The sequence below is a fragment of the Equus caballus genome, chromosome 8 (assembly GCF_041296265.1).
Source record: "Equus caballus isolate H_3958 breed thoroughbred chromosome 8, TB-T2T, whole genome shotgun sequence".
NCBI lineage: Eukaryota > Metazoa > Chordata > Mammalia > Perissodactyla > Equidae > Equus > Equus caballus.
Window position 1 is genome coordinate 7,294,442 of NC_091691.1, and position 8,788 is coordinate 7,303,229.

The 8,788-nt window shown below is 48.6% G+C and overlaps 1 protein-coding gene across 5 annotated transcripts in view; it reads right to left on the bottom strand.

The window, feature by feature from the left end:
* Positions 1 to 8,788, bottom strand: part of OSBP2 (oxysterol binding protein 2) — a 181,056-nt gene that overhangs the window by 103,993 nt on the left and 68,275 nt on the right. The window contains exon 1 of one of the 5 annotated variants that reach the window (XM_070276211.1): positions 8,598 to 8,778. The exons of the other annotated variants lie outside the window; for them this stretch is intronic. The gene's annotated coding sequence lies outside the window, so the exon portion shown is untranslated. Of the gene's footprint in view, positions 1 to 8,597; positions 8,779 to 8,788 lie in introns of those variants that run through there. 5 annotated transcript variants of the gene reach the window in all.

Here is an 8,788-nt window from a genome sequence, read left to right on the forward strand (position 1 = left end):
GCGTGGGCTGTCACCGTGGGCACTACGGCATTTTTCTCCCACATTCAGTTATCAACTGATGGCCTTGAGCTACAATTGCATCCACGAGACCCTGAGCCAGTGAGACCAGGCGTTTCTGTACAAGCGGAAGAGTAGCAACACTTTTACATGAGCTATGGCAAAGGATTAACATACGAATATTTCCAGGGAGTACCTCCCCTTAACCAAGCCATGCATCTTCTGCTAACGGGAGTGTAAACTGGAACAAACTTTATGGAGGATAATTTGGCAACAATGTCAAAACAGGAAGGATGCACTTGACCTAGTAATCCCTTTTCTAAGAATTTACCCCTAGGAAGTAATCACACCAGTGGGGGGAAAAAAAAATGTGAGCACAGAAATGCCTGTCCCAGTGGGTTTTTTTTTTTTTTTTTTTTTTGATAATAGGGAAACAAGCAAACAACCTGAATGGCTAAAAAATGTTTAAATTATGCTATATCCATTCAATGGAATATTATACACTAATTAAAATGACACTATAGTTAGATACTTGAACAGGTGATGATATTAAAGAGTTGTTATTTCAGGTATGATAGTAGTCTTGGATTTATGCTTTTAAGAGAGTCCTTGTTTTTAGAGATACACAGTAAAATGTTTGCAGGTGACGTTTGCTTTAAAATAAGAGAAGAGGAAAGCAAATTAGTGGTTGCCAGGGAAAGAGAGGAGGGGGAAATAGGGTATGACTGCTTAATGGTATGAGGTTTCGTTTTGGGGTGATGAAAATGTTCTGGAACTAGATAGAAGTGATGATTGCACAACATTGTGGATGTGCTAAAAGTCACTAATGGTGAATACTATGTTATGTACGTTTACCACAATAAAAATAATAGTAATGGGGAGAACAAAAGATGGGGCTGAGATGAAATAAGACTGGCTATAAATTGATAATTGTTGGAAAGTGAATGATAAGAACATGGGACTATATATATGGATATGTACGTGTATATATACATGTATGTAACTTGTTAGAAAGTTTCCCTAATAAAAAGTGATGCCACAGATGTATATTCGTTGGCACGGAATATCCACAACATGTCGAGTTTAATGAGTCAGTTACAAAACCGCATATTGGGAATTTTCCCATCATGTGAAATTATATACCTAGATCTAAAGGTGTATATATGCACAAAGAAATGTTTGGAATGCTGTTCAGTAAAGATTTAACAGTGATCATTTTGGGGTTAGTAGATTCGAGATTTTTCTCCCTATTATCTGTTTTTCAGTATGGTTTGCACTTTTCTTTTTCCAGTGAGTATTTTTACAAAACAATAAAGCTTTCTTCTCAAAAGAAATGTTTGGGAACCCCCTTTTCACCTCCAGCATTCTGACCGAATGGTCCTGGATGATGGCACATTCCTAACAAAAGCCACCTGGCTAGCTTGATGCCTGGGTACTGACTCCAAAGACAATGCTCTCCACGGTGGCCATCACCCCACAGAGGGGCTGAGGTGGCCCAATTTTATTGTTGGACACCCCTGCCAATGATGACAACCCAACAGTGACCCCTGGCAACTCTTCCTCCTGCACACACTCATCAAGCCTCACAGCCACCCTGTGAAGTCAGCTGGGCCAGGACTGGGGCTGTCCCTGTTTCAGAGATGAGGAAGCCAAAGCCAGTGGGCTTGCCGGAATACCACAGCTGAGTAGCCAAGGCAGGATCCAGAGCCGTAGGGTCTCTTCCTTCTCTCAGGAGCCACCGCTCATTGGTGGTTAGGATCCTGGTGCTAGGGGCTGGGGTTGTTCCTCCACTCAGGAGATGAAGACTACAACACAGTGATCTTGCACAGGTGCAAAAGTCAGATACCTGTATTATCACTCATACCGACATGTTTCTAGCCTCCACCGCAATTCACATGAACAGCAGCCTCTGGAGGGCTAAATATGGCGACTCCCGCTGGACTGCACATTGCTAAGGACACCATTGCTCCTGCTGAGGTCTCTCCAGCTTAGCTGCCTGGAGTCACCCTGGGGTCCCTCCTGACCTCCCACACTCCTGATAAGCCCTTCAGAAGGACCTGCTTTTCAAACTTGGCTCTGTAAGGACTCCCACACAACTTACCTGCATGGCCTGGAAGCTCTGCACCCAGAATGTAGGGACCAAAGGAACCACTGTGCCTGGCCAAAGCACCAGACACCCAGTTCTCACACTTGTTCATTCATTCTCTCTCCCTCCATCTCTCCCTTTATCCACCCAACAAACAGTTGCTGCATGTCAACTCTGAGAAGAACAAGGCCTAGGCACAGGGATTATCAGGGAAGGCAGACATTAAAACAGATAAGTACACAAGTGAACAATAACCACAACTGTGGTGAGTGCTATGAGGAAGAGGCACCAGGGGCCAGGAGAGCAGCCACTGGGGGTGGTTAGCAGACCTGGGCTGGGGAGTCAGGAGGGTGTTCTGGCGAAGAACACTCATGACATAACAACAGCCATCCCCTGTGTGTTTTACTCCACAGCCCATGGGGCTCACACCAGCTGTCTCTCGTCATTTTGACAAAATGCAGGTTCCCTCCTGCAGATGGGAAGCTGAAGTCCAGAGAGGCAAATGGAACAGAGGATGGCACTCAGCTGAGGGGATGGAAAGCCAGGCCTAACCAGTCACAGGTTTGCCTGGAGCCGGCATAGCTGCCACCAGGATGGCTAGGGCTCTATGGCTTCTGTGGCCAGGCCCTGAAGGTGACACTTCTGGCTAAGCTCACAAAACGTCCAAGAGTAGGAGTTCTCTGCAAACACAGAGCTGCCTTATCAGTGACAAGATGTCCCATGGGGCAGTCTGGCCTGCCCACTTCTGATGCTTAACAGAGATGAGGAAAGATGGGCTCACTGTAGCTGCACTTCTTCCAAGGCAGGTACGGTGCCATGACTCAAGAGCCTTATTAAACTGAAAACCCCATTCCTCAAGAGAGACTTCCTCATCTCCGAGCAGTCAAGCATTTCTGACTGCCTTCCAAAGAAAAATGTAAGGTGGATACCGGTGGGAGAGGAAAACCCACTCAGTCATCTACAGCCAGAACTTGCCCACCAGAATGCCAGCTTGCAGCCTCCATCCTGGTCCCCCACGAACCCACTACAATTAATTCTTCTCACTCTACAGAGGGCAGTGCCCGAGGCTGCAGGAGCCGCTAACTCCTGCCTGAGCACTCGGCCTGGCTCTCCGGGCTTGTGGCTGCCTGTTGGCCCAGCTTCGCTTTTCTCTGCTCTAACCTGGACGAAGGGGGCCTACGAGTATGTGGCACTGTGCACACCAAACATCTGGGGCTTGGATGGAATGTTTCTTCTACATCCAGGCATTGAGGGCCTGTGCACAAGCACGGCCTCTCTCCTTTCTGTGGGAGGAGAAAGGACCCCAGATGTGGTAGCCCCTGGAGAGCACTGTCAGCTGAACAGGGGCAACAGCAAGACCAGGCCAAGGTCTGTGAAGCCTTCCAGGGAGTTGCCGCCACAGGTTTCCTTTCGTGTGTGTTGCAGTGGCCGGGGCAGGGGGTGGGGGGGCCTGTCGAGGGGACAAACAGAGAGATCATGAAAACGACCAGGCCCTGCCCCTTGACACCCTCAGGCTCAACATCACTTTTGAAGCCAATCCCAATCTCAGGTGAAAGCTCTGGAGCAACGGTTTTCAAACCTCTTACAGTAGAATCCATTTTTCAAACAGATATCCTTCACCAGAGACCACCAGACACAGAACAAGGGAAGCTACTTAGGCTGACAGAGTGGCCAGCCCGGAGCCCCACCTATTGGCACCCCCCTCCAGATGAGGACAGCCCTTCGCACCAGTCCAAGTTGTAGGAATTACACTGAGGCCCTTGGCTGCTGGTGCCACTGTGCCTAGGCATGCCACTTATGGACGGGCAACCACTATGCTGCCGAGAGCCAGCCTCCATTGGGCCCAGCTCTTTCTGTGCTTACAAGGCCCCCTGGCAACCCAGGCTGCCTGTGAGGGGCCTCTGGAAGCTTCCATGTCTCCTGCCCCTGCCTCCAGGGGACTGTCTTGTCCCCCAAGGATTCTCTTCCACAATTCATGGTTGTTGCGCCTGCCTGCTGGCCTGGCCTCCCTCCAGAGCTGGGTCCGAGCTCATCACAGTTCCCTGGCCTGGGCTAGGCATGGGCAAGGGGCAGCTGCAGAGCGCATGGAGCCCATATAGCTGCTGCCTACCCTCCTGTTCTCTTCCTGCTCCCGCTCCTGCTCCTGGTGGGAGCAGTGAGGGACCACTGGATGGAGGCTGGAGGTAATCAGGGAAGGGTATGTAGAAGAGGTCACATCTTAGAAGCACCCAGAAAAGGGGCAGGATTTCATGCTCCCTCATTAAAGACATTCAGATCGTCCCTCAGGCGTGACCCTACCCCCTGGCCATGCCTGATGGGAACAGGGTTGGGTTTCTGTTCCAAGCTGCACTGAAGCCTCTAGCCCAAGAATTTGAAACTAGGGCCCAGAGACAGCAGCCAGGAGGCTGGACACAGCCAGGGCAAGTCAGGCTCACTAGCAGAACAAAGTTATAGAGGAATAAAGCAGCCAGTCTGCAGAGGAAAAGGAAATGGAGGGGATACTGGGAGAGAATCAGAAGTGGGAGGGTCAGAGGGAGGACGAGCTAACACATCCTCTCTCTCCAGGATGCACCCCAAGCATAATCCCCTACTTTTACCTAAGACAATTTGGGTGGGTTTTTGTTCCCTGCCACCAACTGACTCTGAACAGAAAACCATGAAAAAATAATTTTAAAAAAAAGAATTAGTAAAGAGGTCCCTGTCTATCAAGGTGTTTCCAGTGCAATTAGGAGACATCCCCACATGCATGAGGCCATCACACATAGATCTCTTGTCAACTAGGGATCCAGGCTGAAAAGCTAGGGATGGCGTATGTTGATAATGACTGGCATTTGTCAGCTGTGCCACACGCTTCTATCTCACCTAGAGTTGTTGTGTATTATTTTATTATCATTATTATTGTTGTTGTTGTTATTTATCCTCACAACCATCTTATGATACATCATTATTCCTCCCTTTGATGGGCAAAGAAATTGAGGCTTAGAGAGATTGAGGGCCTAGTCCAAAGACACACGGTGAATCAGAGCCAAGCCAGGATCCCAAATTTTGCACCCCTTTTACTAAGCCACTCCCCTTCATACCATGATGCAAAGGAGATTCAGGAACTGCTTGAGGGGACCCCAACAGAGCCCAGCCTTCCAGTTCCATAGCCCAGAACACCTAGCCTTGAGCTTTCAAAGTTTATCTCCAAATCAAAGCTCAAACCAGCAAAGTGAAGTGCAGGAGGTACCCAGGGAGATGTCCCAGCCCCGCCTGTCTTGGTTTTAGGCAACGTGGGGCCCTCTGCCTTGGAAACTAGTGGCACAGTGAGCCAACTGCCCTGCCTGCGTCAGATCCTGATACTCATGCCCACAGATCCGAAAGCAGGTTCACATCTAAATGTCAACAGAGCATAGGCCTTTCAAATCTGATAATTATAAAGGAAGGCGCTATTATGCCCTTTAGTTATAAAGGAAGCAATTAGTAATCAAGGTAATTGCCCTGGCAGGAAAACGATGCTTAAAGCATCTCAATGGTAAGAATGTATCAAATGTAGATAATGACTTTTTTGTCTACTTTTTTTTGTCAAATGACCCCTACTAGTCCTCTTATGAAGACCACCCCCCAATACAAACATGTTTCAGAATGTCTACTTTCTACTGAAATACGGGGGCCACCTCTGGGCTGGCTCCTGGGCTTAGCGGGCAGGCAGAGGGTCTCACGGGGAGAGGTGAGGTCAGAACAAAGGCTGCCTGTCACCCTCACTGTGAAACTCCAACTCAGTTTCTCCAAGAACTGAACATCAGTCTCCTCGAATTCTGCACATACATTCAAACTCGCTGGTGACCCATTTACGCTGAGCCTCTTTCAGCTGGCACTGATTTATATGGGTCCCTTGGGGGTAAGCTGCTGCCATCTGTATGGGTCACGGGACCACATCTAAATTCAAATTGCCAACCCCTCCTACAGAACAAAATACCCTCACTTTGCTGAGTTTCTTTCTGGTAGCTCTTGCCTTTGCTAATGTGGATACTTGAGAACTGACTCCAACTCATGCCCCACCCTTTATTCTACAGAGCCCCCTGGAAAGGCCAAGCCATTAGAAGTCTCCATCCTTCCATGACGACCTACTCCACCCAAGCCCTGCTGCTTTGGGAAGGGCCAGAATTCTCTCCCAGCTGAGGGATGTTAACTTCCTCTCTGGTTTCTTTAGACTCTGAATAAAGCCCAGCCGTCTCTGCTGGAAGCACACAGATGTCTCTCAGCCCCTGTATTCCCTTTTCTAGTTCCCGCACATGCTCTAAGACACCAGGGAGAGTACTGGCTCGTTTAAACAAACCTCATTCCAATTATCATTAATTTTTTAGATGAGATAATAGTACTTCGGCTCTGTTAAAAAAAAAAAAGGAATCCTATCTTTTAAAGGTACATCCTGAAATATTGACAATGAATGATATGATGATGTCTGCAACTAGCTTCAAGATGATACCGGATGGGGGAGGAGGGTGGAGGCATAGAGACAAGATTGAGTAGACAACTGCTGTGTCTGGGTGACAGGTATGTGCAGGTTTCTGAGACTCTTCAGTCCACTTCTGTTTATGTCTTACATTTCCCGTAACAAAAAAACCGAAAGTTTAAAAAAATCCCATCCCCAAGGTTTCGCAGCATCCTTGAGCCCAACTGTCCTATCTGAGGCTTTTACCTGTACCTCTTTCAACCGACATGTTTGCTGAGCAACAACTATACCCGAGGTTCTGCTGAAGCTGTAAAGTAAAAGCGCTGGCTCCACCTGCAAGGAGCCTTAGGGATGCTGTCCTGACCTGCAGAGTTCTGTCCTTCATTTTAACAAAATCCCCAAAACCTCATTTCTCAAAGTGGGCACTGGTTTTTCTCTCCTCAAAAACCAGGACGGGCAGTCAGGGCCTCCCCTTCCTTGGGCAAGTGGACTGGAGTGAGCCAATATCCAGTCCTGGCATCGCTGAGGGGAAATCCTCTTACTAGATGAGGTGGCCCAGGTGTGAGTCAGAGCGGAGAAGAGTTTGAGAGGAAGCCAGGCTGACCCATCTGCATTTTGGAGGATTTCGGTGGGGTCAACCCCTCTGTCCCAACACCTGAGGACCAACGACCAAGGACCGGGGGCAGGACACATCCTGCCTCCCACTTGGATCAGAGCATGGAGAAAAGCACTGAGACCACAGGGGCTCCAGGCCTGGACACTTGGATGCTGGACTCTGCCTAATCCAAAGGGCTCCAAACCAGAAACTAACTTCCTCTCCAAACGAGGCAGGATACGTTTATATGTTCTGAAGGCTGTGTAGCATTCTTGGGGAAACCTGAATTTACAGCCAAATTAGGGAGGGAATACCCGCCTTGAGCTGCTAACCCATTGATAAACACTGGCTACCTTGCTGGGTACCACTAAGTGTTCATCCTGGGGCCACCACAGAAACAGAAGCCATCCCTTTGGTCAGCAATATTCTTGCCCACTATCAGTTTCAATGACCAATAATTCACACCCATATTCTTTCTCAGTGGGAAACAATACATTCTCTTTATTGTATTGTTAATCCATGCCAGTCCAGTGAGGACCATGAAGACAGAGTTTCTGATGAGTAAAAGGTATAGGACTCCCAACACAGACATAATCCTTCTTATTAGGTAGAGAAAAAGGCTGCACCTACCCTTGGAAGACAGGGGCCAAGAACTCAGACACAAATGGACCTGGTAAATGCCCTACATTCTCTCTTCCATGGAAACATGGAATTTGGGAATGGGGGAATCAAACCAGCTGTGGCAAGCAATCCAGGGAGTCTGAGCAGACTGTGTTACTTAAAATGAGATCCCTGGGGGACCGGAATAACCACACATGGAATGCTTAATAAAAATGGGGGTTCCTGGGCGCCATCTGACCATCAGATCAAATCTCACTGGTCTTCCCCTAAGAATTTTACATGCTCACCCCAGGGGACTTTATGCCCACCAAAGTCAGAGAGAAGTTATTGAGTTTTTTATTATGTTGTTTAATCCATGCCAGCCAATATTTTACTAATTTAAGAAGCTCACAAGAGATCTCCTGACACCTTCTGACTTGTTAAGAGAACGGAGCTTCCCCTCCTTGGGACTGAGGGCTCTGAGAGTTAATAGCCTGAATGTGGCTACATTTTCCCTTTGTTCTGAGAAGAGCGCACCCCTGTTCCCACCTGGCCTCTGAGGAGTGAACAGGGAGGAGGCGGCCACAGAAGAACCCACCACGGCTCAAAACGTGCAGGCATTCTCCATGAGGAACAACTTTCCCCAGCGTGTAAGGAACACTGCCTTACAGGAAACCGTTCCTTCAAACAGGAAGAGAAGAGTGTTGAGTGGACCAAGGGGAGACCACCATTTCTCCAGGCCACTTGCATCCCAAGGCACAAAGGCAGCAGGTTTCCTAGGAGCTGTTTCCAGGGCCAGAACAATTCCAGACTCCCCAAGAACTTATTTCCACCTTGGGGGACCACAGTCAGCAGGGACAGGAGGAAAGCCTTCAAAGTCCTACCTTTTAGAAGATTTTCATTTTGGAGGAACAGGATGGCAGACTGACCAGATGTTCTTTAGGGTCAGCCCCTAAGGCCACCAGCCACCCAAGCCCGCCTCACCCCCTGCACAAACGTTGGCCTCGGTTGCTCTAAGAGCAGAACCTGGGCTGCTTGGGATAATTCCAAGCGCTGGGCTGTGATATCAGAATAG